This window comes from Nerophis ophidion, linkage group LG11 (genome assembly GCF_033978795.1).
Source record: "Nerophis ophidion isolate RoL-2023_Sa linkage group LG11, RoL_Noph_v1.0, whole genome shotgun sequence".
Lineage (NCBI taxonomy): Eukaryota > Metazoa > Chordata > Actinopteri > Syngnathiformes > Syngnathidae > Nerophis > Nerophis ophidion.
The window spans coordinates 68951730-68962849 of NC_084621.1; positions in this window are offsets into that span (position 1 = coordinate 68951730).

Genomic DNA, 11120 nt, shown 5'->3' on the forward strand with positions numbered 1-11120 from the left:
CTGTACTGTACGACTGTACTGTTTGACTTTACTGTTTGACTGTTTGACTGTACTGTACGACTGTACTGTTTGACTGTACTATTTCACTGTACTGTTTGACTGTACTATTTGACTGTTTGACTGTACTGTTTGACTGTACTGTTTGACTGTACTATATCACTGTACTGTTTGACTGTACTGTTTCACTGCACTGTTTCACTGTCCAACTGTACCGTTTCAATGTACTTTTTGACTGTACTTTTTGACTGTACTGTTTGACTGTTTGACTGTACCGTTTGAATGTACTGTTTGACTGTACCGTTTGAATGTACTGTTTGACTGTACCGTTTGAATGTACTGTTTGACTGTACCGTTTGACTGTACTGTTTCACTGTTTGACTGTTTGATTGTACTGTTTGAATGTACTGTTTGACTGTACTATTTCACTGTACTGTTTGACTGTACTATTTGACTGTTTGACTGTACTGTTTGACTGTACTGTTTGACTGTACTATATCACTGTACTGTTTGACTGTACTGTTTCACTGCACTGTTTCACTGTCCAACTGTACCGTTTCAATGTACTTTTTGACTGTACTTTTTGACTGTACTGTTTGACTGTTTGACTGTACCGTTTGAATGTACTGTTTGACTGTACCGTTTGAATGTACTGTTTGACTGTACCGTTTGAATGTACTGTTTGACTGTACCGTTTGACTGTACTGTTTCACTGTTTGACTGTTTGATTGTACTGTTTGAATGTACTGTTTGACTGTACCGTTTGACTGTACCGTTTGACTGTACTGTTTGACTGTACTGTTTGATTGTACAACTGTACCGTTTGACTGTAGTGTTTGACTGTTTCACTGTAATGTTTCACTGTACAACTGTACCGTTTGACTGTACTGTTTAACTGTACTGTTTGACTGTACTGTTTGACTGTTTGACTGTAGTGTTTGACTGTTTCACTGTAATGTTTCACTGTACAACTGTACCGTTTGACTGTACTGTTTAACTGTACTGTTTGACTGTACTGCTTGACTGTTTGACTGTACCGTTTGACTGAACCGTTTGACTGTTTGACTGTATTGTTTGACTGTACTGTTTGACTGTACCGTTTGACTGTACTGTGTGACTTTACTGTTTGACTGTACTGTTTCACTGTACTGTTTGACTGTACAACTGTACCGTTTGAATGTACTGTTTGACTGTTTGACTGTACTGTTTGACTGACTACTGTGTGACTGTACCGTTTGACTGTACTGTTTGACTGTACTTTCAAACAATTCTATGCTTATAGCATAATTTTATGTCTTGTACAATAATAATCATTCCTGCATTTGAGTAATAGGAGTTGCACTGGAAGTAACAAGCATGCGTTTGAGCCAGGTCTATAGTAGGCAGGTGTGTAAAGCCAGGTCTATAGTAGGCAGGTGTGTAAAGCCAGGTCTATAGTAGGCAGGTGTGTAAAGCCAGGTCTATAGTAGGCAGGTGTGTAAAGCCAGGTCTATAGTAGGCAGGTGTGTAAAGCCAGGTCTATAGTAGGCAGGTGTGTAAAGCCAGGTCTATAGTAGGCAGGTGTGTAAAGCCAGGTCTATAGTAGGCAGGTGTGTAAAGCCAGGTCTATAGTAGGCAGGTGTGTAAAGCCAGGTCTATAGTAGGCAGGTGTGTAAAGCCAGGTCTATAGTAGGCAGGTGTGTAAAGCCAGGTCTATAGTAGGCAGGTGTGTAAAGCCAGGTCTATAGTAGGCAGGTGTGTAAAGCCAGGTCTATAGTAGGCAGGTGTGTAAAGCCAGGTCTATAGTAGGCAGGTGTGTAAAGCCAGGTCTATAGTAGGCAGGTGTGTAAAGCCAGGTCTATAGTAGGCAGGTGTGTAAAGCCAGGTCTATAGTAGGCAGGTGTGTAAAGCCAGGTCTATAGTAGGCAGGTGTGTAAAGCCAGGTCCATAGTAGGCAGGTGTGTAAAGCCAGGTCTATAGTAGGCAGGTGTGTAAAAAAGCATTCCAAAAATAATTTGGTGTCCCCTGGTTTGCACAATACAGTTTTTACCCAGCATGCATTTCACTTGTCTGCCACACTTTCAATGTCCACGTGGACGTCCTTCATCCCAGGATGCAATTCTTCCATGTCTTCATCATCTTCATCATCAGCCTGCAGGCACATGACATACAACACATTACTGTCATAGAGTATGATGTACATCACATAAAGTATGATGTACATCACAAAGTTTGATGTACATCACACACATTATAATGTACACAACACAGTATGATGTACATCACACACAGTTTGATGTACATCATACTGCGTGTGATTGATGTACATCACACGCAGTATGATTTACATCACACACAGTATGATGTACATCACACACAGTATGATGTACATCACACACAGTAGGGTGTATATCACACACAGAAGGATGTACATGACATACAGTATGATCTACATCATAGTGTATAGTACATCCCATACAGTATGATGTACATCACACAGTATTATGTACATCACACACAGTATGATGTACATCACAGACAGTATGATGTACATCCCACACAGTGTGATGTATATCCCACACACAGTATGATGTACATCCCATAGAGTACGATGTACATCACATAGAGTATGATGTACATCACATAGAGTATGATGTATACCACACACAGTATGATGTACATCACAAGTGTGGACTTCATATCATGTACATGTAGTGTGTAGACCCTTACATAAGAAGTAATATGGTACATTAAAGGTACATAGTGCATTACAAGTTCTGTAAATGTGGTACATTAGAGGTACATAATCATTAAATGTCCATAAATCGTTCCAAATACAAACATACAGCTTTCTGATAGCACAGGAAGCTAATGGAGTAGCTAACAGGAAAGCTCAGCATGTAAACAAATGGTAAACTCAGCTGAGGAATAGAGGTATAGATGCATAGATAGTACATTATTGGTTCCTTCGGGAGAGTCCCCTCAGGAAAATTAAAAAGAATACTCCGAAATAAGTTAAGTGTTGCACGGAAGCAAACACGACCGAGTGAGGCCAGAGGACGGAATAAATAACTCTGATTAGTGCCCGAGAGCAGGTGAGTGTCCCAAACACCAATCACAGGCGGCGGGCAGGTGAGTGTCCCAAACACCAATCACAGGCGGCGGGCAGGTGAGTGTCCCAAACACCAATCCCAGGCGGCGGGCAGGTGAGTGTCCCAAACACCAATCACAGGCGGCGGGCAGGTGAGTGTCCCAAACACCAATAACAGGCGGCGGGCAGGTTAGTGTCCCAAACACCAATCACAGGCGGCGGGCAGGTGAGTGTCCCAAACACCAATCACAGGCGGCGGGCAGGTGAGTGTCCCAAACACCAATCCCAGGCGGCGGGCAGGTGAGTGTCCCAAACACCAATCACAGGCGGCGGGCAGGTGAGTGTCCCAAACACCAATAACAGGCGGCGGGCAGGTGAGTGTCCCAAACACCAATCACAGGCGGCGGGCAGGTGAGTGTCCCAAACACCAATAACAGGCGGCGGGCAGGTTAGTGTCCCAAACACCAATCACAGGCGGCGGGCAGGTGAGTGTCCCAAACACCAATCACAGGCGGTGGGCAGGTGAGTGTCCCAAACACCAATCACAGGCGGCGGGCAGGTGAGTGTCCCAAACACCAATCACAGGCGGTGGGCAGGTGAGTGTCCCAAACACCAATCACAGGCGGCGGGCAGGTGAGTGTCCCAAACACCAATCCCAGGCGGCGGGCAGGTGAGTGTCCCAAACACCAATCACAGGCGGCGGGCAGGTGAGTGTCCCAAACACCAATCCCAGGCGGCGGAGACAATGAATAACCATGGCAACCAAGCTGACTTACAACTTAAACAACAAGTCAACAAACTAGGATCACAGTGTTGACCATGAAATATGATATACATGAGGTACATTTGTGTAGTCTAGAACATTAATAATTCATCCATATGGAGTGTAGACCATTAAACATGATGCCAATATGGTACATTTCTCCAGTGTAGACCTTAGATATGATGTAAATGTGGTACAGTACAAGTGTACATTATTAAATTTGGTGTAAATATGGTACATTAGTTGTGTGAAGACCATTGAATATGATATAAAGACAGTATATTAGCAGTGTGTACCATTAAATGTGATTCTAAATATGCTACATTGGAGGTGTGTCGACAAATGTGATACAAATATGGTACATTAGCAGTGTGTTGAACATTATAATATAAATATGGTACATTAGCAGTGTGTTGAACATTATAAAATAAATATGGTACATTAGCAGTGTGTTGAACATTATAATATAAATATGGTACATTAGCAGTGAGTTGAACATTATAATATAAATGTGGTACATTAGCAGTGTGTTGAACATTATAATATAAATATGGTACATTAGCAGTGTGTTGAACATTATAATATAAATATGGTACATTAGCAGTGTGTTGAACATTATAATATAAATATGGTACATTAGCAGAGTGTTGAACATTATAATATAAATATGGTACATTAGCAGAGTGTTGAACATTATAATATAAATATGGTACATTAGCAGTGTGTTGAACATTCAATATGGTAGTAATATGGTACATTAAAAGTTCTTAGACCATGAATGATGATGAAACCGTTGTACATTACTGGTGTAGACCATTAAATACTTTGAGATATTTCGACCATTACATATGACATAAACGCGGTACATTAGAGGTAGAATGTAGTACATTAAACATACCTGGTTGTTATTCCACACGTCAAAACCTTTGATAGCGATGACAGTCATGCTGATGCTGACACACAGCTGCAGAACCGCCAGGACGATCAGCGTGATGTCCATGGCTCTTATCAGCTTCTGGAAAATACTTTCATATTACATCGCTGTGAAAATGTCAATCAACTAAATACATACCAGGATGTCTCAATTCTCCTGTTGGAAATAACTCTAGAGTCCACTTCCTGCCGTCATAAATAACATATCAAGTGTACGGGCAACGTTCCAAGTAATGTCTTACATATTTCTATGGACCAGGGGGGGTCTTACATATTTCTATGGACCAGGGGGGTCTTACATATTTCTATGGACCAGGGGGGTCTTACATATTTCTATGGACCAGGGGGGTCTTACATATTTCTATGGACCAGGGGGGTCTTACATATTTCTATGGACCAGGGGGGTCCAAACTACGACCGGCCCGCTGGCGTCTTCAAGTTGTCCTGTCAAACATCATGAGTATAATAAGGAAGCAACTATTACAACTATTACATGAGACGTTTAGGTAAATGCCCATGAAATGTGCCTTGAAGTGAATGCAGCACAGCCATTATATGACCCCGTCCAAACAACCTTCCCTAGTCATGGCGCAAAGAACAATACAAACACAAAAAAGCCAACATGCGCGGGCACACATCAAACAACCTGCTCAATCAACTTTGAGGATGTTAGAGAAGAAAAGTCCACGCAGCGTTAAACAATTCTAGATGACAGCCAATTAGAGTCATCACGATGCATGAAAGTTATATTGATGATGTATGCAGCTAATGAACTCTTATATTGATGATGTATGCAGCTAATGAACTCTTATATTGATGATGTATGCAGCTAATGAACTCTTATATTGATGATGTATGCAGCTAATGAACTCTTATATTGATGATGTATGCAGCTAATGAACTCTTATATTGATGATGTATGCAGCTAATGAACTCTTATATTGATGATGTATGCAGCTAATGAACTCTTCTATTGATGATGTATGCAGCTAATGAACTCTTCTATTGATGATGTATGCAGCTAATGAACTCTTATATTGATGATGTATGCAGCTAATGAACTCTTCTATTGATGATGTATTCAGCTAATGAACTCTTCTATTGATGATGTATGCAGCTAATGAACTCTTCTATTGATGATGTATGCAGCTAATGAACTCTTATATTGATGATGTATGCAGCTAATGAACTCTTCTATTGATGATGTATGCAGCTAATGAACTCTTCTATTGATGATGTATGCAGCTAATGAACTCTTCTATTGATGATGTATGCAGCTAATGAACTCTTCTATTGATGATGTATGCAGCTAATGAACTCTTATATTGATGATGTATGCAGCTAATGAACTCTTATATTGATGATGTATGCAGCTAATGAACTCTTATATTGATGATGTATGCAGCTAATGAACTCTTCTATTGATGATGTATGCAGCTAATGAACTCTTATATTGATGATGTATGCAGCTAATGAACTCTTCTATTGATGATGTATGCAGCTAATGAACTCTTCTATTGATGATGTATGCAGCTAATGAACTCTTCTATTGATGATGTATGCAGCTAATGAACTCTTATATTGATGATGTATGCAGCTAATGAACTCTTCTATTGATGATGTATGCAGCTAATGAACTCTTCTATTGATGATGTATGCAGCTAATGAACTCTTATATTGATGATGTATGCAGCTAATGAACTCTTATATTGATGATGTATGCAGCTAATGAACTCTTCTATTGATGATGTATGCAGCTAATGAACTCTTCTATTGATGATGTATGCAGCTAATGAACTCTTATATTGATGATGTATGCAGCTAATGAACTCTTCTATTGATGATGTATTCAGCTAATGAACTCTTCTATTGATGATGTATGCAGCTAATGAACTCTTCTATTGATGATGTATGCAGCTAATGAACTCTTATATTGATGATGTATGCAGCTAATGAACTCTTCTATTGATGATGTATGCAGCTAATGAACTCTTCTATTGATGATGTATGCAGCTAATGAACTCTTCTATTGATGATGTATGCAGCTAATGAACTCTTCTATTGATGATGTATGCAGCTAATGAACTCTTATATTGATGATGTATGCAGCTAATGAACTCTTATATTGATGATGTATGCAGCTAATGAACTCTTATATTGATGATGTATGCAGCTAATGAACTCTTCTATTGATGATGTATGCAGCTAATGAACTCTTATATTGATGATGTATGCAGCTAATGAACTCTTCTATTGATGATGTATGCAGCTAATGAACTCTTCTATTGATGATGTATGCAGCTAATGAACTCTTCTATTGATGATGTATGCAGCTAATGAACTCTTATATTGATGATGTATGCAGCTAATGAACTCTTCTATTGATGATGTATGCAGCTAATGAACTCTTCTATTGATGATGTATGCAGCTAATGAACTCTTCTATTGATGATGTATGCAGCTAATGAACTCTTCTATTGATGATGTATGCAGCTAATGAACTCTTATATTGATGATGTATGCAGCTAATGAACTCTTCTATTGATGATGTATGCAGCTAATGAACTCTTATATTGATGATGTATGCAGCTAATGAACTCTTATATTGATGATGTATGCAGCTAATGAACTCTTCTATTGATGATGTATGCAGCTAATGAACTCTTCTATTGATGATGTATGCAGCTAATGAACTCTTCTATTGATGATGTATGCAGCTAATGAACTCTTATATTGATGATGTATGCAGCTAATGAACTCTTCTATTGATGATGTATGCAGCTAATGAACTCTTATGTTGATGATGTATGCAGCTAATGAACTCTTCTATTGATGATGTATGCAGCTAATGAACTCTTCTATTGATGATGTATGCAGCTAATGAACTCTTCTATTGATGATGTATGCAGCTAATGAACTCTTCTATTGATGATGTATGCAGCTAATGAACTCTTATATTGATGATGTATGCAGCTAATGAACTCTTCTATTGATGATGTATGCAGCTAATGAACTCTTATATTGATGATGTATGCAGCTAATGAACTCTTCTATTGATGATGTATGCAGCTAATGAACTCTTCTATTGATGATGTATGCAGCTAATGAACTCTTCTATTGATGATGTATGCAGCTAATGAACTCTTCTATTGATGATGTATGCAGCTAATGAACTCTTCTATTGATGATGTATGCAGCTAATGAACTCTTATATTGATGATGTATGCAGCTAATGAACTCTTATATTGATGATGTATGCAGCTAATGAACTCTTCTATTGATGATGTATGCAGCTAATGAACTCTTCTATTGATGATGTATGCAGCTAATGAACTCTTCTATTGATGATGTATGCAGCTAATGAACTCTTATATTGATGATGTATGCAGCTAATGAACTCTTATATTGATGATGTATGCAGCTAATGAACTCTTCTATTGATGATGTATGCAGCTAATGAACTCTTATATTGATGATGTATGCAGCTAATGAACTCTTCTATTGATGATGTATGCAGCTAATGAACTCTTCTATTGATGATGTATGCAGCTAATGAACTCTTCTATTGATGATGTATGCAGCTAATGAACTCTTCTATTGATGATGTATGCAGCTAATGAACTCTTCTATTGATGATGTATGCAGCTAATGAACTCTTCTATTGATGATGTATGCAGCTAATGAACTCTTCTATTGATGATGTATGCAGCTAATGAACTCTTCTATTGATGATGTATGCAGCTAATGAACTCTTCTATTGATGATGTATGCAGCTAATGAACTCTTCTATTGATGATGTATGCAGCTAATGAACTCTTCTATTGATGATGTATGCAGCTAATGAACTATTATATTGATGATGTATGCAGCTAATGAACTCTTATATTGATGATGTATGCAGCTAATGAACTCTTATATTGATGATGTATGCAGCTAATGAACTCTTATATTGATGATGTATGCAGCTAATGAACTCTTATATTGATGATGTATGCAGCTAATGAACTCTTCTATTGATGATGTATGCAGCTAATGAACTCTTATATTGATGATGTATGCAGCTAATGAACTCTTATATTGATGATGTATGCAGCTAATGAACTCTTATATTGATGATGTATGCAGCTAATGAACTCTTCTATTGATGATGTATGCAGCTAATGAACTCTTCTATTGATGATGTATGCAGCTAATGAACTCTTATATTGATGATGTATGCAGCTAATGAACTCTTATATTGATGATGTATGCAGCTAATGAACTCTTATATTGATGATGTATGCAGCTAATGAACTCTTCTATTGATGATGTATGCAGCTAATGAACTCTTCTATTGATGATGTATGCAGCTAATGAACTCTTCTATTGATGATGTATGCAGCTAATGAACTCTTCTATTGATGATGTATGCAGCTAATGAACTCTTCTATTGATGATGTATGCAGCTAATGAACTCTTCTATTGATGATGTATGCAGCTAATGAACTCTTATATTGATGATGTATGCAGCTAATGAACTCTTCTATTGATGATGTATGCAGCTAATGAACTCTTATATTGATGATGTATGCAGCTAATGAACTCTTCTATTGATGATGTATGCAGCTAATGAACTCTCTATTGATGATGTATGCAGCTAATGAACTCTTCTATTGATGATGTATGCAGCTAATGAACTCTTCTATTGATGATGTATGCAGCTAATGAACTCTTCTATTGATGATGTATGCAGCTAATGAACTCTTCTATTGATGATGTATGCAGCTAATGAACTCTTCTATTGATGATGTATGCAGCTAATGAACTCTTCTATTGATGATGTATGCAGCTAATGAACTCTTCTATTGATGATGTATGCAGCTAATGAACTCTTATATTGATGATGTATGCAGCTAATGAACTCTTCTATTGATGATGTATGCAGCTAATGAACTCTTCTATTGATGATGTATGCAGCTAATGAACTCTTCTATTGATGATGTATGCAGCTAATGAACTCTTCTATTGATGATGTATGCAGCTAATGAACTCTTCTATTGATGATGTATGCAGCTAATGAACTCTTATGTTGATGATGTATGCAGCTAATGAACTCTTCTATTGATGATGTATGCAGCTAATGAACTCTTCTATTGATGATGTATGCAGCTAATGAACTCTTCTATTGATGATGTATGCAGCTAATGAACTCTTCTATTGATGATGTATGCAGCTAATGAACTCTTCTATTGATGATGTATGCAGCTAATGAACTCTTCTATTGATGATGTATGCAGCTAATGAACTCTTCTATTGATGATGTATGCAGCTAATGAACTCTTCTATTGATGATGTATGCAGCTAATGAACTCTTATATTGATGATGTATGCAGCTAATGAACTCTTATATTGATGATGTATGCAGCTAATGAACTCTTATATTGATGATGTATGCAGCTAATTAACTCTTATATTGATGATGTATGCAGCTAATGAACTCTTATATTGATGATGTATGCAGCTAATGAACTCTTCTATTGATGATGTATGCAGCTAATGAACTCTTATATTGATGATGTATGCAGCTAATGAACTCTTATATTGATGATGTATGCAGCTAATGAACTCTTCTATTGATGATGTATGCAGCTAATGAACTCTTATATTGATGATGTATGCAGCTAATGAACTCTTCTATTGATGATGTATGCAGCTAATGAACTCTTCTATTGATGATGTATGCAGCTAATGAACTCTTATATTGATGATGTATGCAGCTAATGAACTCTTATATTGATGATGTATGCAGCTAATGAACTCTTATATTGATGATGTATGCAGCTAATGAACTCTTATATTGATGATGTATGCAGCTAATGAACTCTTATATTGATGATGTATGCAGCTAATGAACTCTTCTATTGATGATGTATGCAGCTAATGAACTCTTCTATTGATGATGTATGCAGCTAATGAACTCTTCTATTGATGATGTATGCAGCTAATGAACTCTTCTATTGATGATGTATGCAGCTAATGAACTCTTCTATTGATGATGTATGCAGCTAATGAACTCTTCTATTGATGATGTATGCAGCTAATGAACTCTTCTATTGATGATGTATGCAGCTAATGAACTCTTCTATTGATGATGTATGCAGCTAATGAACTCTTCTATTGATGATGTATGCAGCTAATGAACTCTTCTATTGATGATGTATGCAGCTAATGAACTCTTCTATTGATGATGTATGCAGCTAATGAACTCTTCTATTGATGATGTATGCAGCTAATGAACTCTTCTATTGATGATGTATGCAGCTAATGAACTCTTCTATTGATGATGTATGCAGCTAATTAACTCTTCTATTGATGATG